At 49.0% G+C, this 20,000-nt stretch overlaps 1 pseudogene; it reads left to right on the top strand.

Moving 5' to 3' along the window:
* Positions 1 to 428: 428 nt before the first annotated feature.
* LOC138690407 (olfactory receptor 14C36-like) lies at positions 429 to 5,518 on the top strand (annotated as a pseudogene).
* The last annotated feature ends 14,482 nt before the right edge of the window (positions 5,519 to 20,000 follow it).

Below are 20,000 nucleotides of genomic sequence, written 5' to 3'. Positions count from 1 at the left end.
TATGACTGCATCCCACCCCAGTACAGGAAATCCCCCCAAAGACGAGTATATTAGTACAAACCAAAACACAACGAGGAGGACAAGAACATCTGTGACATCCCTGCCCTGAATGGGAATTGCTTCTCTGCAGGTGGCGTGTGGTCCCTGCCAGCCCTGGCATCTCATGTAGCTCTGTGGGCCTGCATGTGAACATTCCATAGAGTACCTGCCCTGGATTCTGTAAGGCAAGGTGCGGCTGAACATGAGACAGCTGCCAATGTAATCAGTGGAGAGGTAGGAAATACAGCTGATGGAGAAGAGAGAGACTGAGCTCTCCCTATGGCCCAGGGGACAGTTGTTCAGCTGAATCACTCTGTGAGCTGCCCTGAACACCATGAGTTCAGCTGCCCTTAATTTGGGCATCAGCTGTTACTTCAGATGGCCAAAGGAACTTCCCAACAGCCTCCAAGAGGATGCCCCCAGATGTTGTCCTGTCTCTATGAACTGCTCCATTGGCATTTGCAGTTAGGACCACCTCTGGCACCTCAGATGTCACCAGGTATTTGCGTCTCCCTCCCAGCCTCCCTCTCCATTGATTAGCATGGGAGCAGAGACAAGGAGCTCACATGCCACTGCCTATTTTGTGCACACCTGAAGTGAGGCAAGAGGAGAGGAATCCCAGCTCCTGTGGGTTTGTGGCAGTCGTCACAGAAGGGAGCGGAGTCCCCTTCCAGCACCAGGACGGCACACCCTGAAGGAGATGCCTCGATTGACTCAGCTGTATCTGTTCCCGCAGAGGGGCAAAGGGGATCCCTCCCTGTCCCTGTCCAGGTGTCCTGTCTCATGGTGGAACAAAGGAAGGTGATTCTCATGGCCAACTCTTTTTCTGATAGAGGAAAGGACAGTGCTGGCAATAAGTGTCTCTCCCCAGCTGAGGGAGAGAACAGCAGTGATTTGTTCCATCTCTTTCACAGCAGCTTCCCCTGGAGCCCCAGGGACCCCAGGAGGGAGCCCAGAGAGGGCAGAGAAAGTGCTGCCTTGGGCTGGTCCTGTGCTGCTGAGCTGTGCCGGGCTCCTGGGGCGGAGGGAGCTCATGGTAAGTGGGCAGTGGTGCAGAGAGACAGCTCTGCCCAGGAGCGGCTCCTCTGCAAAGCGCAGCAGGGCTGAGGGCACTGCCTGCAAGGTGCCAAGAGGAGAGGAGTGAGGCAGAGAGAGGTTAAAGAGTCTGGGGTGGGAGGATGCTAGGAGCTCACTGACGGCAAAATCTTCACAGCCCTCTACATGGTAAGTCTCTGAGCTGCAGCACAATGATAGTGAGTATCCTGGAGGGATCTCCGAAGGCTGGTTCATCCCACTGCCTGCAGGATCTTTCAGGAGGACTCTGCAGTTTCCCTAGTAGAAAGGAGAAGGATGTGCTCCAGAGCAGGGCTTCCCTGCTGCACTCTCAGTAGGACAGGGCATGGCAGCTGCCTCCTCCTGGGGATGATTGCAGGGGTGAGAAGCCAGGTGTGCAGTGAGGGGTGCCCAGGGCTGTCCTTCCGAGCAGGGTCCCTGCGCTCCTGGGGGCTGTGTGCCGGGACAGGGACTCTGCTGCCTGCCAGGGTCAGCACTCAGCCTGCCCGGGGAGCTCCTCACAGCGCTGCAAAGAGAATCTGTGGGTGGAAGCAGCAACCCCAGGCAGGGCAGGGTCCTCCTGCTGTCAGGAGGGTGCTGCGTGGGTCAGGACTGCTCAGAGCTCCAGGTCGCTCCCAGGATATCTCTGGAGCTGATTTTTCAAGAGGAAGGTCAAGACAGGGGCTAGCTGAAAAGGAAGGCACTTTCCAGTCTCTGCTGTTTCCTGCCCTGGTGGGTTGAGGACACAGTGGGTTGGTAATCGAGTTTGTACAGTGTTTGACGGAGACTCCTAGAGCATTACCCCGAAAGAGATCAGATGGTTTGCGAGGCACCTCACAAATTCCCTTCCCACATTTCTGCCTACAGACAGCACCAAAATCACCTTTGTGGTTTCTTCAGGGATGATTTGACCTGCTCGTCAGGACCTGCTAATAGATAACTTCCCTTGGCCAGTGGCCATCTGATCAGTCCCGGTTTCTATTTACCTAGTTATGTATTACCCATTACTTTCTCCTCCTAAGCCGACAGCAGAGGCAACTGTTCCCAGTGGCACCCTCAGTGGTCACCAATCAGAGCTCAAGGGACCTGCCAAAGGTCTTCCTGAAAAGGAGAGAGGTAGTCTGAGGGGTTTCTAAAAAAATGAAGTAGGTGTTGCTCACAGAAGGTGACTAAATTCCCACTTTTTTACCTCCTTAAACAGATCCCTGTGCCCAGAGGGACCAAATGTCCAACAGCAGCTCCATCACTCAGTTCCTCCTCCTGGCATTCGCAGACACACAGGAGCTGCAGCTCTTGCACTTTGGGCTCTTCCTGGGCATCTACCTGGCTGCCCTCATGGGCAACGGCCTCATCATCACCACCATAGCCTGCGACCACCACCTTCACACCCCCATGTACTTCTTCCTTCTCAACCTCTCCCTCCTCGACCTTGGCTGCATTTCCACCACTCTCCCCAAAGTCATGGCCAACTCTCTCTGGGACACCAGGGCCATCTCCTACTTGGGATGTGCTGCCCAGGTCTTTCTGCTTGTCTTTTTCATTTCAGCAGAGTATTTTCTTCTCACCATCGTGGCCTATGACCGCTACATTGCCATCTGCAAACCCCTGCACTACGGGACCCTCCTGGGCAGCAGAGCTTGTGTCTACATGGCAGCAGCTGCCTGGGGAAGTGCTTGTTTCTATGCTTTGCTGCACACTGCCAATACATTTTCAATCCCTCTCTGCCAAAGTCATGCTGTAGACCAGTTCTTCTGTGAAATCCCCCAGATCCTCAAGCTCGCCTGCTCAGATGCCTACCTCAGGGAATTTCAACTTCTCATGTTTAGTGCTTTTGTCTTTTGGGGCTGTTTTGTCTTCATCGTGCTGTCCTATGTGCAGATCTTCAGGGCAGTGCTGAGGATCCCCTCTGAGCAGGGACGGCACAAAGCCTTTTCTACCTGCCTCCCTCACCTGGCCGTGGTCTCCCTGTTCCTCAGCACTGCCATATTTACCTGCCTGAAACCCCCCCTCCATCTCCTCCCCATCCCTGAATCTGTTGGTGGCAGTGCTGTACTCAGTTCTGCCGCCAGCGGTGAACCCCCTCATCTACAGCGTGAGGAACCAGGAGCTCAAGGATGCAGTGTGGAAATGGGTGATGGAATTTTTCCAGAAGCTGTAGTGTCCATCTTCCTCAGCATATGACTCATAATGTAACTTATTACAGGCCCAGCCTTTCTTTATTAGTTTTAGTTGTTGTCATTGTTATTGGGCGAGTTTTTTTCTTCTCTCGCTTTTTGTTCTTGGGATAATGTTGTCCACAAAGACATGTGGACACCCCACTTTTACTTCATCATCTACCTCCCTCGTGTGACCCAGCGACTGTGAGAACAAGGAGCTATACTCCTTCTTTAATTAAACAAAATAAATGTACTTGCAGTGACTCTAGTGACTCTCTAACTAGAGAAGAGGTTATAGCAGCATTCTCCAAGTGATAATGATCCCGAGTGTCTCCTCAGGAGGTCTGGACAGGTAGAAGAAGCAGTCCCTTGAGGTCTGACTGTGTATGGACAACCTTGCTCCTCACCTCCCCAACGCCACCATTTTTCTCATCAGCCCTCTGGGACTTACCTCACTTTTCCTTGCGTCAGAACTCTCCACTGAAGTCTGCAGCTGGATGTTACAGCTCCTTTGCACCATCTTCCACCTGTGCTCCTTAGAGAACTCGCTGCCCACAGGCACAGAAGGATTTTTCCTCTTTGCAAGCAAAGAACAGTAAAGCATGGTCAAGTTTCATAAACAATAAAACACACTCCGCAAGCATATGCTAAGTACAGCCGGCTCCTAAAGAGGTTGCCTTTCTACAAGGGACAATCTTATGAGAAATATTTTAGGTCGGTAGATACAAAAAGACAGATATAAACATAATTAAAGAGTTGTCTAAGGAGGCAATTAGACTGTTGAAGGACAGGTAAGCTTTTAGTGTCTGAAGCTCAAAACAGCAGCATAGGTGAGAGGTATCTAAATGAACAAAGATTAAAGGGAGGGGAAACCTGGAGAAGAGTGGAAAGAGCCTTTGCCCAGACCATCTGCTGAAAAGATGATGTTAGAAATGGTCATTCTGTCCTGGACAGGGGAAAATATATGAAAGATTAGAGAAATTAAGCATGTGGTATAATAGGCAGAATGGTGGTAGTGAAGTTACAGGGGAAAATGGGTTTTTCTTTGGAATATCCCTTTTGAAAGGTCATTGGATTGGCAGAGGTCACTTGTGAGAGAGGAAAAGCAAATGTCGCACCCATCTTTGAAAAAGGCCAAAAGTGCAACCCAGGGACCCCCAGGCTGTACAAGCTGATGTTGGTGAAGAGTGTGCAATCAGAGTCCTCTTGAGTGACATTTCTGGGCGCCTAAAGGGGAAGAACTGTCAACATGGACTTACCAGGGGTAAATGACGCCTCGCCAAGCTGATAGCCTGCAGTTGTGCCTGAGGAGATAAAAAGTGGATGTCATGTTCCTCAGCTTCAGCAAAACTCTTAGCATGGTCTCCCTCATATTCTTCCACCCAACTTAGGACATTACGGTCTGGAAGAGTAGACAAAGGGATAGGTAAAACACCAGTTGGACGATCAGGCTGAGATGGGATGTACTGGAACGTTGTGGGGCAGCAGAGGGGATTCTCCTGGGCCCTGTGCAGTTTAACACCTTTAGCTGCGACCTGGAGGAGGCAGCTCTCACCATGTTTGTCGATGGCACTGGATTGGGAAATCCATTCCTGTGCCTCGGGACGCCATTCACGGGCAACCTGACAGGCAGAAGGACTGTCCTGTCAGGAACTTAATGAAATAGTAGAAGGACAAAGGCCAGGTCCTGTGCCTAGGACAGACTAACACCTTGCGGTGGCAGGGACTGGGGACTGCCTGGCTGGGGAGCAGCTCTGTGGAAATGGCCCTGCTGGTTCTGGGGGACAGAAGGCAAAACGTGATCCAGCACTGTGACCTGGTGGCAAAGGAAGCCAGCAGTGTCCTCGACTGTATAAAAGAGGAGCCTCGCCAAAAGAGTGAGGGAAATGATGGTCTCCCCCTGCTCATCACTCATTACACCACCTGTACGCTACTGCGTCCGTTTCTGGGCCCCCTGTTCAAGTGTACTGAGTCTGGCTGGGATGGGGTTAACTTCCTTTGCAGCAGCCCCGTAGGGTGCTATGTTTTGCATGTCTGCCTAAAACAGTATTGACAACACACCAGTGTTTTGGCTATTGCTGAACAGTGTTTGCACAGCGTCTAGGCCTTCTCTACTTCTCACTCTGCTCCCTCCCAGTGAGTAGGCTGGGGGTGGGCAAGAAGCTCTCGGGGGGACACAGCCAGGACAGCTGACCCCGACTGACCAAAGGCATATTCCCTAACATATGATGTCATGCTCAGCAATAAAACCAGGGGCAGAGGAAAAAGGAGGTGGATTTTTTTGTCATTCAAGGTGCCTGTTGCAGGGAGAGCGGCTGGGTGTCAGTCTGCTTGTGGGAGGTGTTGAGTGATTGTCTTTGCATTGCTTGTTGGTTTTGGTTTATGGAGGGTTTTTTACCTCTTTCCTTTGCCTATTGAACTGTTTTTATCTCAGCCCACAAGCTGCACAAGACCTCCATGTGCATGGGAAGGGACCTGACTGCCTGAGGAGTGCCCTGAGGGGAAGGGCCTGGGAACCATGACAATGCCATATGAGCCAGTGGGCTTCACGTTTCAAAAGGAAAGTGGAGAAACTGGAGAGGGTCCCAAGGAGGTCTGTCAAAATGGAGCTAGGAGCCTAAAGCATGAGGTGTGAGGAGATTCTGAGGAAACCGGGCCTCTCTAGCCTGCTAAAGGAGACATGGGGCAACCTAATAAGAGCCTAAACCTACCTGGAAAGATCACAGAGCCAAGCTGTCTTCCGCAGTGGATTATGATTATGACAGAGGCAACAGCCACAAACTGCCTCTTGGGAGGTTTAGGCTGAGCCTTAGGAAAAATAAAATGGACTAGGAGGAGTGTTGCTGTGGTCTCCACCTTTGGAGCTCTTCAGGTTTCAGCTCCACAAAATCACAGCCAGCCTGGAGCAGTCTCTTCCCCAGCAAGCCTTCCATGAGCCTTTGCCTTGCCACCCTCCGTACAAGTAGAGATTAAGCTGGAAGTGAGGGTCTCTACATGATATGCTCATAGGACAATTCAGGGTGGAAGGGAGCTCAGGAGGTCTCAAGTCCAGCCGCCAGCTCAAAGCAGGGCCAGCTCTGAGGTCACACCAGCTTGCTCAGTAAATGTCAGCATCCACAGAGAGAATTTACACACAAACCATGCACCTAAACTGCCATTACCAAAATGGAGAGAAAGCATTTGACCAGCTCCGTGAACACAGCTATCAGTGGGCCGTGCCTCCTGAAATTCCTGGGAACATCCACCTTCTTGTGCAGAGGAGTGCCATTCTTCTGCAAGTTTCCCGGCATATCTCCAGAGCATGGGGTGCTGTAGGCTGCAAACAGAATTGAAAGAAAGCCTCTGGCTTGGGTACTATCAACTTAATTGCTAAAAGAGAGGGAGGTGAAGGGAGCTCAGCACTTCCAGGTTCCTGCTGAGGTTTTAAGGCCTCTGAGAAAGGAGCTGAAGGTAATAGTTTTGAACTAGCATAGCCTTTAGATCATTTCCTATGTGATGGCTCTGCTCCCCCTTTTCAAACACTGGCACCCAGAAACCTCACCTGCTCTTCCTTCCTCTCCTCCCAAACCCTGATGGGAAGAAAGGAAGCAGCAAGGCCCTAGCCCTCCGTGAATCAGCAGGGGTCTGGCACTTGGAGGGCCACGGTGTCATTCCATGGTACCCTCCACAAAGAATCAAGCTGGGAAGTGAGTCTGCATGTCTGAATCAACAAGGTCCATGGACAGGCATAAATTACATAAATTACATGGGGGATGTTTTCATTAGTTGGTCCTCTGGGCAGTTGGGTTTCCTGGGTGTCTTGGCTCGAGCCTGCTGCATTCACATTTCCAGCAAGGGGCAAAGCTCCAGTTCAGGGATTAAAATCTCTTGCCCATCCTGCCTGGAGAGCCAGGACAGTTGCGTCATGCAATGGACCATGTCAGAGCGAAGATGGAGGTATTGTGAACTGAAATGCTTTGGGCTCAAATGGAAGGTCAAATCCTGAGCTGACAGGACAACATTGGCCTCAGTTAGACATAAATTACTTGACATGACTGTGAGTTCAGACCCAGTCGGTAGAGTTCCTCACACCCCTCAACGAGGAGGATAGAGAGCTGGGGAGAGGGGAACGCTCTTTGGTTTGCCAAATCCAAGGAAAGTGCTCAAACCATCCCTCCCTTGGCCTCTGGTGTCCCATTTCCTGAGAACCACATCTGCTGGGGCTTTGGTCAATAATCTTTAAATAATTCTTCAGATGTTTTTATGATTTCCCCAAGAGTATCATGATCTACCAAAAATAATCAGTATGTGCCATACAAGGCATGATACCCAATCCTCAATGACCTATTCAAAGCGGCTCAGATGAAAGGGGGGTCTTGCAAAAGTCACCTTTTGTGTCCCCAAGGCGACAGAGGCTGGATCCCCTTCTCAGGACAGACTCCTTACCAGGAAGGCACAGCCTTGGGTGTTGCTTAACTGGTTCTTTCTGCCAATTCATTCGGCGTCTGTTTTGATGCCATTGGTGATTTGCTGTGACTACTCTTTCTGCACAGAAGATCTTAAAAAGACAATGATCTCATGAAAGATGGTCCAAAAGGCCCTCTTATGGCCAAGAAAGCTCACCATGAGCTCTGGAGAGATCCAGGAAGATTCTAAGAAGCACCAAGAACCAAGGAACTCAAGGACTCTTCTGAAGAGCTAGAAGGCAAGGATGAAGAGCGGAATATACCCCCCTTAATCCAGGAGGAACTAGTTAGTGACCTACTATGCCATCTGGACACTCACAAATCTATGGGACCAGATGGCCTCCATCCAAGAGTACTGAGGGAAGTGGCGGAGGTGCTTGCCAAGCCACTCTCCGTCATCCATCAGCAATCCTGGTCAACAGGGGAGGTCCCAGAGGACTGGAGGCTTGCCAGTGTGATGCCCATTTACAAGAAAGGTTGGAGGGACGATCCGGGGAAGTACAGGCCTGTCAGCCTGACCTTGCTACTGGGGAAGATTATGGAACGGTTTGTCTTGAGAGCACTCACATGGCAAGTCCAGGACAAGCAGGGGATCAGGCCCAGCCTGATCCAGCCTGATGGGTTTACGAAAGGCAGGTCCTGCTTGACCAACCCGATCTCCTTCTATGACCAGGTGACCCACCTAGTGCATGAGGGAAAGGCTGTGGATGTTATCTACCTCGACTTCAGCAAGGCCTTTGACACTGTCTCTCATGGCATACTCCTTGAGAAGCTGGCGTCTCATGGCTTGGACGAGTGTGCTCTTCGCTGGGTGAAAAACTGGCTGGATGGACGAGCCCAGAGGGCTGTGGTGAATGGGGTGAAATCCAGTTGGTGGTGGGTCACAAGCGGTGTTCCCCAGGGCTCGGTGTTGAGCTCGGTTCTGTTTAATATCTTTATCAATGATCTGGACGAGGGGATTGAGTGCACCCTCAGCAAGTTTGCAGATGACACCAAGTTGGGAGGCAGGGTCGATCTGCTCGAGGGTAGGAAGGCTCTACAGAGGGATGTGGGCAGGCTGGATCGATGGGCTGAGCCCAATTGTATGAAGTTCAACAAGGCCGAGGGCCAGGTCCTGCACTTCGGTCACAGCAATCCCATGCAGCGCTACAGGCTTGGGGAAGAGTGGCTGGAAAACTGCGCGGCAGAGAAAGACCTGGGCGTGCTGGTCGACAGCCGGCTGAGTATGAGCCAGCAGTGTGCCCAGGTGGCCAAGAAGGCCAACGGCATCCTGGCCTGTATCAGCAATAGTGTGGCCAGCAGGAGCAGGGAGGTGATTGTTCCCCTGTATTCGGCACTGGTGAGGCTGCACCTCGAGTCCTGTGTTCAGTTTTGGGCCCCTCACTACGGGAAAGACACTGAGTTGCTGGAGCGTGTCCAGAGAAGGGCAACCAAGTTGGTGAGGGGCCTGGAGCACAAGTCTTATGAGGAGCAGCTGAGGGAACTGGGGCTGTTTAGTCTGGAGAAAAGGAGGCTGAGGGGAGACCTTATCGCTCTCTACAACTACCTGAAGGGGGGTTGTAGTGAGGTGGGTGCTGGTGTCTTCTGTCAGGTGGCTGGGGATAGGATGAGAGGAAATGGCCTCAAGTTGTGGCAAGGGAGATTTAGGTTGGATATTAGGAAAAACTTCCTTACGGAGAGGGTTGTCAGACATTGGAATAGGCTGCCCTGGGAAGTGGTTGAGTCGCCATCACCGGAGGTATTCAAAAAGTGCGGAGACAAGGTACTGCAGAACATGGTTTAGTGGGCATGGATGATGGTTGGACTCAATGATCTTGAAGGTCTTTTCCAACCTAAATGATTCTATGATTCTATGATTCTAAGAGCTGCCCTGAGCAGCAGTGGTTGGCCATGTGTGTGGTTGGCCGTGTGTAGGGTTGGGAGAGAGTGTCAAGGGATTTCAGTGAGCAACAAAGGGAAGGTGGATGGCTTTAGCAAATCCTTAAACCATATCTGAGGCCAGAAATGGAAAGGAGTGGTTGTCTGTGGGTTGAGGAGGAGAAGCAGGAGGTTTGTCCTGGGAAGATGGCAGGAAGGAAGACCCTTCTTGTGCAAATCAGGGACGAAAGAGACATTTCCATGTTGTGTGCACGCCTCGGTAGGGGGTGAATGCCCGCTGCTGAGGGTGGCTGTGCTCAGTCATGCCCCATGAGCTGATCTTGCTCTCTTTTCCTCCTTCCCTGAGCACAGAGAGTCATCAGTAAAGCTTGGGACATCATGGGGTCAGGGTGTGGTCGGAAAGAGGGGTGGTGGTTAAAATCTTCAGGGAAAACAGGCACAGGCATAGGACAGCCTGTGGTCGGGATGGCCAAGGGCTTTGGTGGGGCTGGGACCCTCAGCAGAACTGAGGTCCATGTCCTCTGAGCAACGGCAGCTGTCTCTTCCACTGAGGCCCATGAGGGGACACCAGTTCCTTAAAGCCCCGGCCTTTTGTTGCCTCCTCACCCTTGGTAGAGCCTGGGAGGTGTCCTACCACTGACCCGCACTCGGCATCGCAAACCCTCACATCTCACTGCCCTCAGGAAGAGCCCTGAGACACCCGTGATGAAAGGCCCCTGTTCCTAGGGGATGGGGGTCAGGCCTTGGCTGTCCTGCTTGATAAAACACACCAAGGGCTTTCCCAGCCACCGCCACCTTCATTTTTCTACCTGGATCCAGTGCTTCTGGGCTCTCCTTCACCCGCCCACAGGGATGGTCACCTCGTCTGCTCATCCCCTCCACGGTCTCTCCACTGGTGGTCCTCAATGGGGCTCGCAAACACCCTCGGAAACTTGGAGGCTTGCTGCTGACTTTTGGGTTTCAGCAGCCTTGTTCCATCTTCTGTCGAGAGCTGCAGTTCGGGAACTCGGCACCAGAGGGCTCATTAACATGCAAAACTCCCTCACGAGCCACGTCTCTCTGCGTAATTTTCCTTAATTCCGCAATTCTTCTGGGGTTCATCAGAGGGATTTCAGGAGTGTAGTCAAAGCAAAAAGGTTTCTATAATAAGTAACAGTAAGAAAGCATTTCTTCTTTTTCCACTTTTCCTTATTTTTCTGCTTCCAGATTCAGTGATACCAGCAATCTGTGATTGCTATTGATCCTGAGCATCTCCTAGTTGACTATGAACATAGAGGGAAGTCAAGACCCTTTGCAGAGGCCACTCTATGGGCAAGCTTTGTCCTACCCCCCCAACCCCAGCATTTCTCTCATCAGCCACCCGGGATTTACAGCAGCCTTGCGTGGGGACAGAATTTTTAGGAGGGCCTCTTGTGATAGGACGAGGGGGAATGGTTTTAAACTAGAAGAGGGTAGATTTAGAGCGGATATACAAGAAATTTTTTATGACGAGGGTGATGAAACACCAGAACAGGTTGCCCAGAGAGGTGGTCGATGCCCCATCCTTGGAAACATTCAAGGTCAGGTTGGATGGGGATCTGAGCAACCTGATGTAGTTGTAGATGTCCCTGCTTATTGCAGGGGGATTGGACTCGATGACCTTGAAAGGTCCCTTCCAACCCAAACCATTCAACGATTCTATGAAATCAGAGCTTTCTCCACTCACATCCACAGCTGCATGTCTTAACCCCTTGGCACCAATTCCCACCTGCTTTTCTTGGAGAAGGAGCTGCACCCAGACACAGGAGGATGCTTCTTAATTGCCAACAAGCAAAACCAAATGGGAATAGTTCAACAAAATACATGCCTCAGGTGTATATTAAGTCCATGTTACCTCCACTGAAGTCCACTTCCCACAGTGGATGACCATGCACCAATGGAATACACATTACTGGGTCAAGCACAGATGCCAAGACCCACCCAGACACCTCCTTGCTTGGACTCTCTTTGTCCACATTCACTCTTCATACACAAAAAAAGTCACACGCTGAAGCAGCGAACTCCCTCGATTCACAGAGAGAAGCAAAAGTGAATGAAATGCTCTCTTTTGGATAGCCAAAACTGCACTAAATCCCACCCACTAGTGATTACAGGAGCACCCTCAAGTAGACTCTGCATCACCTAGACCCACTGTGGTGGGTTGACCCTGGCAGGTGCCCACCAAAGCCGCTCTATCACTCCACAGCTCAGCTGGACAGGGGAGGGAAAATACAATGAAAGGCTCGTGGGTCAAGATAAGGACAGGGAGAGATCACTCAGCTAATTACCATCACGGGCAAAATAGACTCGACTTGGGGAAATTTGATTTCTTACGAATCAAATCAGAGTAGGATAATGAGAAATAAGAACAAATCTTGAATCACCTTCGCCCCACCCTCCCTTCTTCCCGGGCACAGCTTCACTCCCAAATTCTCTAACTACACCCCTACAGCAGCGCAGGGGGATGGGGAATGGGGGTTGGAGTCAGTTCACCACACGTTGTCTCTGCCGTTCCGTCCTCCTCAGGGGCAGGACTTCTCACACTCTTCCCCTGCTCCAGCGTGGGGTCTCTCCCACAGGAGACAGTTCTCCATGAACTTCCTTGTCCTGGTTTCAGCTGGGATAGAGTTGTATTGGGTTCGTGTGGCAAGGTTTTGGTAGCAGGAGGGTTACAGGGGTGGCTTCTGGAGAAGCTGCTGGAAGCTTCCCCTGTGTCCGACACAGCCAATACCAGCCGGCTCTAAGACGGACCCGCCGCTGGCCAAGGCCAAACCCATCAGCGATAGTGGTAGCACCTCGGGGATAACATATTTAAGAAGGAAAATGAGTTGCAGGGCACACAGAAATGGCAGCTGGAGAGCAGAGTGAGACCATGTAAGAGAAACAACCCTGCAGACCCCCAAGGTCAGCGAAGAAGGAGGGGGAGGAGATGCTCCAGGTGCCGGAGCAGAGATTCCCCTGCAGCCCATGGGGAAGACCATGGTGAGGCAGGCTGTCCCCCTGCAGCTCATGGAGGTCTACGGTGGAGCAGATATCCACCTGCAGCCCATGGAGGACCCCATGCCGGAACAGGTGGATGCCCGAAGGAGGCTGTGACCCCGTGGGAAGCCCCCACTGGAGCAGGTTCCTGGCAGGACCTGTGGATCCGTGGAGAGAGGAGCCCACGGAGCAGGTTTTCTGGCAGGACTTGTGGCCCCGCGGGGGACCCACGCTGGAGCAGTCTGCTCCTGAAGGACTGCACGCTGTGGAAGGGACCCATGCTGGAGCAGTTTGTGAAGAACGGCAGCCCATGGGAAGGACCCCGTTGGAGAAGTTTGTAGAGGACTGTCTCCTGTGGGAGGGACTCCTCGCTGGAGCAGGGGAAGAGTGTGATGAGTGCTGCCCCTGAAGAGGATGAAGCGGCAGAGATAACGTGTGATCAACTGACCGTAAACCCCATTCCCCATCCCCCTGCACCGCTGGGTGAGGTAGGTAGAGAATCCGGGAGTGAAGTTGTGCCCGGGAAGAAGGGAGGTGCGGAGGGAAGGTGTTTTGACATTTGGTTTTATTTCTCATTACCCTACTCTGGTTGATTGGAAACAAATTGAGTTAATTTTCCCCAAGTTGAGTCTGTTTTGCCCATGACGGTAATTAGTGAATGATCTCTCCTGTCCTTATCTCAACCCAGGAGCCCTTTGTTATAATTTTCTCTCCCCTGTCCAGCTGAGGAAGGGGAGTGATAGAACGGCTTTGGTGGGCACCTGGCATCCAGCCAGGGTCAACCCACCAAAAGAGTTAATTGTCTTCCTAGTAGCTGGTACAGTGCTATGGTTTTGAGTTAGGCGTGAGAAGAATGTTGATAACACTGCTGTTTTCAGTTGTTGCTAAGTAATGTTTAGTCTCAAGTCAAGGATTTTTCAGCTTCTGATGCCCAGAAGGGCCCCTCGAAGAAGAATCGAAAAATAAAATTAAATATTTCGGTGAATGGAACCACAGAATAAATTATATTTAGCATGGCAATTACAGTTTCTCCCAGACTATATGTATTACTATGAACAACCCATATTTGCGTGGTCAACAACCCTGCTTCATAAACATCCCTGTAATTAATTTGAAAGAACAAAACCCAGGGGTAAATAAATGTAGTGTTATTTTTGCTCCCTTGAACAGAGTGTTTGGCTCCTGAGCTATATACAGAGAGTTGACTCACCACACCTGATGAAGCAGGAATCTCCAGCGAGGGATGAAGATACTGGCTGCCTTCCAAACCCAGAGCTTTCTAATGCAGTGTGCACAGCAGTGCTTTATGAACACAAGTTTGGGATCTTCCTAAATTCCTGTTTGGGCTCAGTAAGACGGAGGGGAGCCAGAATTCTCTGTGGCTCCCTTTACAAGAGGGTCTCCATCTTTGCTCACAATACGCTCAAGCAGCAGAGACTGATCAACAGCTTTGTTCCAGAAATCGAGGAAGATTCACACTCCTAAAGCTGGAGAGAAGGGGTATGACAACTTCCCTCAACTGAGTGTTTCGTCCACTTTTATTTGAGGGGCTTTAAGCAACTCATTAAGCAATAGCTCATTCTTAGGCCCTGGAAGCACGCTCACTGTGCTTCTTCACTGCATTGAACAAGCTTTGATTACAAGACTACCTTTATTAAATTTGGGGACATGCAATAATACATTCATAGCAACACAGTAAAGAGTCAAAACCCCAACCACGCACCTCTCTTACAGGCAAAGCTTCCACCTGGTTTATTTTATTTTTTGGTAAATTATAAATGTATTGAACAAAACCTACGCTGGGTTGCTTTACAGACTGTACCAACAGCTGTTATCCTACATAGTGGAAAAGGTACAGTCGTGGCAAAGACCTGCAAAAACACTCAAAATGAGTGGGGAAAATTAACCTATGCTACACCATCTAGACAAAACCAGAAGTGAATGTAATGACCACTTACAACTCTTGCCAGAAATACTTAGACTTTTGCTTTTGTATATACTATCCAGAAGCAGGACCAACTTTCAGTTTCCTGACAGTCTAATGCGTGCCTCATTTGGGAGAGCAGAAAAGATGTAACTTAAAATAGCTGTTACTTCTTTAGCTTAGTAATCAGAAATCTCTGTTGCATTGCTCACAACGACAGGTTTACGCCCTTCTGCTCAAGTAGTAGCAAAGGCTGTACATAATAAGATGCAAATTCAATATCAAAGTAGTAAGACAGGAAAGACAGCCTGACAAAAATCGCAACAAAGACACTAAAGCAGTGCTGAAGGCATACAGCCAAGCACTGCTACGTCAAGTGATTCACAAAACCTCAGCTTTTCTTCCTTGTGTGCATGCACTTGGCTACGGCGTTTATGATAACGTTCTGTTCTTGCCAAGGGAGCGCACAGGAAAAATGGAGCGGAACTACAACTGCAGGGACAAAATAAATTACAGCATTTTCTAGCTTCAGTTAATGCTGTAGCAAGTAGGTACTTTGTAGGTTATGGCTAGTCAACACGTCCTATTTTAAGGCCACATGTTCAGTTACTCCAAGTTTGCCAGAAACTTTTCTTTGGTGTAGGATTACCTATAGTGGGCCTCCAGCTGATTTTCAGGAAAAACACAACAGAAACGACTCAGTCCTTGCTAAGAATGATCATGAGGAACACAGGCTGCTTCAATTAGATTCAAAGAATTTTCAAAACTTTCGTTTAGAAAGTCTTAACTTCTCCACATTTCAGAAACAGGGACATTAAATTTAGCACAGAGGCTATGCTGGTGTCACTCTTGGACTTTCTGCTCGTCCTTTGGAAACACGCACGTATCTGGGCACGTCTTGAACCTTGGAAAAGACTGAACTTACCCAGGCTTGCCAGACTTGCTTAGTAGCCAAATTTTGCAGCTTTCTCTCCATTGCACGTCCTGCAGAGAGTGAGCTGGATGGTCCGCGCAGCAGGTGGCTGATTGCCGGGCTGCCACACACTAAAACCAAAACAGGGTAGGTTAGCTCTCCTCTGGTTTCAGGATTCCTGGGATTTTCACTCCATCAGCACAGAATAAAGTACCACCCGGTTCAAATGCAGAGGAAGCAAAGACGGACTGGGGTGAGAAAGGAAGACGGGCAAGAGTCTGAGGTCAGCCAAAACGAGGAGAGATGAGGTGTGAGTAAGAAACAAGACTGGGTGAAGACAGCAGGTGATTCAGACAGGGTCTTCCCAGCAAAGAGGAACTGCCCAAGGACAAGCAGTCCCAGTCTGATTTTCTTGATTTCTAGCCCTTTCCTGAAGGTCAGACAGCCAAAAGCCCAACAGGCTGCATCTTCTGCAACAAGGTAAGCATCAGCCCCCAGGCTACCGTTTTGCCAAGAGCCCCCCCCGAAACTACACAAGGTCCAGCAGCCTGGAGCCCCGAGCCCGTGGGCGACGCTCGGAGCTGGGCACCCCAGGGGTAGATGGTGGCTGAAGAAACCCTCAGGCGCAGGGAAGGGGAGGGAGTCCATGCTGACCAGCATGCTAGGAGGCAGCAGGCAGCGCTCAACAGCCCACCCCTCGCCTCCTTCTCGGAAAACATGCCACTGGACTCTGCTTAGTCCAACCTGGCCCCGCAGCACTCGACGAAAGGCAGAGCAACAGCAGAGCTGGCCAGGAAGCAGGGGGCTGCGGCTGGTCCCTCCAACCCCTCTTATTACTTGCTCTCTCTAGTTTCTACAGGGACATCCATTGCAACAGCAGAAGTGGAGGCGACTTCACACGAACCACTTCTTTGCTTAGACCTAACAAGTAAAACCACAGGAGATGTTAACTCCTGCAATGGAACGTCCTGCTCAAAGTTACTAACCGTACACAATTTCAATGCAGAGCTGCTCCTCTTTAAGGAGATTGATCATGCATCCCTCACCCCCTCCAGCTGGACCTCCAAGCCCCACACACAGAGCAACCAGCTAAGAAAGCAGACAGAAAACAGCAAAGTCTGCAGGAAGTCTGGTATCAAGGAGCCTCCCTCACCTTCAAGTCCAAGATATTTTCTGGCTCTGGTCATCTTGTCTTCAGCACGATCACAATTAAATACATTCAGTATTGGGTTTAGGGTCTTAGGGGGATGTATTGTGGTAGGAGCAAGAGAAAACAATGCGTTTGTTACTGGGTTTTGTTTTAGTTTAGGCATTTACTTACTTGGGGTTTGTCGATAACCCTGAGGATCTTGCAAAGCTAGCACCGATTGCTTTACTTTTCAGTAAAAACAAAAATGAGAAAGAAGGCCACATACAGCTTTTCTCTCCTTCAGGTATTCCAGAAAGAACTTGCCCTACTACCAGCTCCATCTGGCAAATGACTAAAAACCTCTGTCCCCAGATGATCAGTGATAAGACACTATGCCAGGAAGTGATGTGATGATGCAATTGGTAACAGCTAAGAGGTGCTTCTTCTAGCACTGACTCTTGGTGACCTACGCTGGACCAGATTCAGACAGGACTGCTAGAGTCAACAGCAGCTGCAAAGTTATAACCGCATATGTTTCCCAGAGCATATGAAAGCCTGCTGGAAGGATTCACCCTAAAGGACAGGAACCACGCTTGGCAATATTGTCTCTAGCTTGGGTTGTTTCCTTCTGTGGATTGTAGGGAGAGGAGTCTTTATGCATGAGGAACTTGCCTTTCAATCACTTTGACAGAAGACTTGCTCCATAAACAAAGGAAAACATTTCAGTTGAATTGGTGCAGTTTGAACTTTATTTAAAACAGCTGTAATCTAATCTGCACAGTGCTGGGGCAGCATCCAACCTCTGCAATAGCCAGGGAAACTCCAGAACAGCAACATCACTCTGCACGGGGCCAAGCGTTGAGTCAGGGTAGATTAAAGCGTGTAATCTGACCTATGCTGGATCAAGTCCAGGAAACTAGTAACCTGACTTCTTCCTAAACTTCTTCTTAACACCCTAAGAGTGAGGGGGGATAAAAACAACAACAAAGCACAATTAGAAGATACTTCTGCAAAGCAAGAGTTAAAAAAAAAATCCATGTAAAGGCATATACTTTGATATCAATTAGCCAGGTTAGTTTGAGACCAGCTGCAGAAATGCATGTGCTGACTAGAGGTTAAGGGCACAACAGCCTTTAACCGTCTTGGAATATTCAAGTGGAAGAATTTGTTTAAAAGCATGGTAATATTACAGGCTTGTAGACCATTACAAAACACTTTTCATAGTTGCTTTGCTGTTTATCTTATCACCTACTTCAGCTTTAATTCCCTCAAATTCACGATGGAGTTTTATTTACACAAGTGCTGAAGTTGTATACCTACTGTAACTAGTACACAGACCTGACAGTATTGAAAGACCATGGTTTTAACACAGGTCACAAAACCAAGGTAACCATTTTATAAACTCAAGGTGTAGCTCTGCGAAAAGCCACTTAAGTAACATGGGTTCTCTTTCTTAATTTTAACCTGTGAGTAAACCTAAGCCTTGCACTCTTAAGTTTTGGGTTTTTTCGAGGGGAGAAGGAGGAATAAGGCCTCTCAAACCCACTAAGGCACATTTTCTAGGAGATGAATTGCACTTGAAGCAAGCTGGAAACCAGAGGTAATAGGGAAAAAAAAGGTAAGTATATGGTCATGGTCATGCTTTCTCCACAAGTTTGGAATACCAGCAGTAGGGGGAATGCTGGAGAATGAAGGCCGTGCAAGATAGCTACATGCCCCTTCGGTCTTGTCACTAGGGTTTGAGGTGGATGCTTAAGATGATCAGAGCTCAGAATTGCGGTTTAAGCCAAGCAACTAATTTTAAAAGAAGTCAGGGGTATCTGTTGTCCGCACAGCAAACTGGGACTTCAGCTGTCAACGCAGTTTGCAAGCTGCACTATTCAGAGGGTGTGAATTCAAAACCTGGAAATACTAGAAGCAGGAAAGCAGTGTTCCTAGTCTCCTCAAATTTACTCTACCATGACATCATCATTTTGTAGAACATATTTTTTGTGGCACTGCCCTGCCCGCCTTACATTTGGTTTACTTGTTTGGGGTTTTTAAGCAGATCCCACGTGCATTAAAAAAAAAAAAAAAAAAAAAAAAATTATTTTTGGAAGACAGTATTTTACAGTACATACGAAAATACTCTGGAAAAACATACAACTTCATTTACAAAAACACCAAGTTATAAAGAAATTACAATAAAGAGATAGCACAACATTTCTTTCATAGGATCAGAACTTCTCCCCACCCCTCAAAAAACCCTCATGCACTTAACTGGGTAAGCAGTGTTACCGGTTTACAGAACTGGAACTTCAGACTACTACAAGTTTTCATGTAACCACGTAGAACAGCTTTCAGGGTTTATCTGAAAACACTCTCTGCATGCCAATTCCTTTCAAGACTCTACCTTGCAGGTGGGTAGCAGTGTCACAACAGCCTTGGCTATTGCAATGTTTAAGTACATCTTCAGCTGTGTGTTCTGAGTTTAGCTTTCCTACCCAGCGACAACAAAAAAGCCCTCAAGTCTCATGCTGGAGCAGTCTCAAGACAAAAATCAGATACAACGGCATGGGACACGTCTATCATCTCCATACCTTGGTAGCATCCTCTGCTGCATTGTCTTCAATACGTCAATTATTTATGGGCCTCCATGGGAGGCAATACTTGTGTAGCGCGTGGCCGTGTTAGGCAGGGGACAGCTGCTAGCTGAGGAAGCTGAGCACCATTGTGATAGATGACCAGGAGTGTATGTGCCAAACGGGAAAATAGTTTAAGACAAGAACAATATATGCACATGCACTAGGAAAGCACAAATGAATACAAGCACGTTCATACACACTTGAAACCACAACGTGGTTGCAGTAACTACTTAACCTGTTTACATACATTCTGAATCCAAGTCACAGGGCAGCTTGGTTTTTGTGGCCTTTTCCAAAGCTGTTTCAGCTAGTGACAGTCAAGACTTTTAAAAAGACTAATAGGGATAACTCTTACAAGAATATATTTGGGAAATGAAGACTGAAAAAAGTTAAACTAAAAAGCATATTTTTGTTTACATCAATAAACGCGTAGAGTATTGATGTGAGGTAGTCTAGGCACTAGAAGAGTCCATTCAGCTTTTCAGTTAGCCCACTGAGTAAAACCCCTTCCCAATTACATTGTCTGTAGATCTGCTGCTGACATCTTCTGGATTGCCACCGCCTTTGAATGCTGAATCCTGGCCAGTTAACTAGAAGAACAGAACACACAGACTCAAAATTAATTGCTATACTGAAGTTACCTTCATATTTGAGTACAGCTTCCAGTCAACACATTAAACATATTAGTGGCCATTCTTAAAACAACATTTAGACAACACTACCCTTACCACACAGGAATCTCAAGCCTCGCAAGAAGTCGTACTACCCAAACCTTGAACTCTGTACCTGAAGTATTCAACAGTAGGTAACAGTTCTGCAAGCTGATTCTTTACAAGTGTCAA

Source organism: Haliaeetus albicilla, chromosome 22 (assembly GCF_947461875.1).
Source record: "Haliaeetus albicilla chromosome 22, bHalAlb1.1, whole genome shotgun sequence".
NCBI lineage: Eukaryota > Metazoa > Chordata > Aves > Accipitriformes > Accipitridae > Haliaeetus > Haliaeetus albicilla.
The sequence above is the reverse complement of the archived record's forward strand: the minus strand, read 5'-3'. Positions and strand labels throughout refer to the sequence as shown.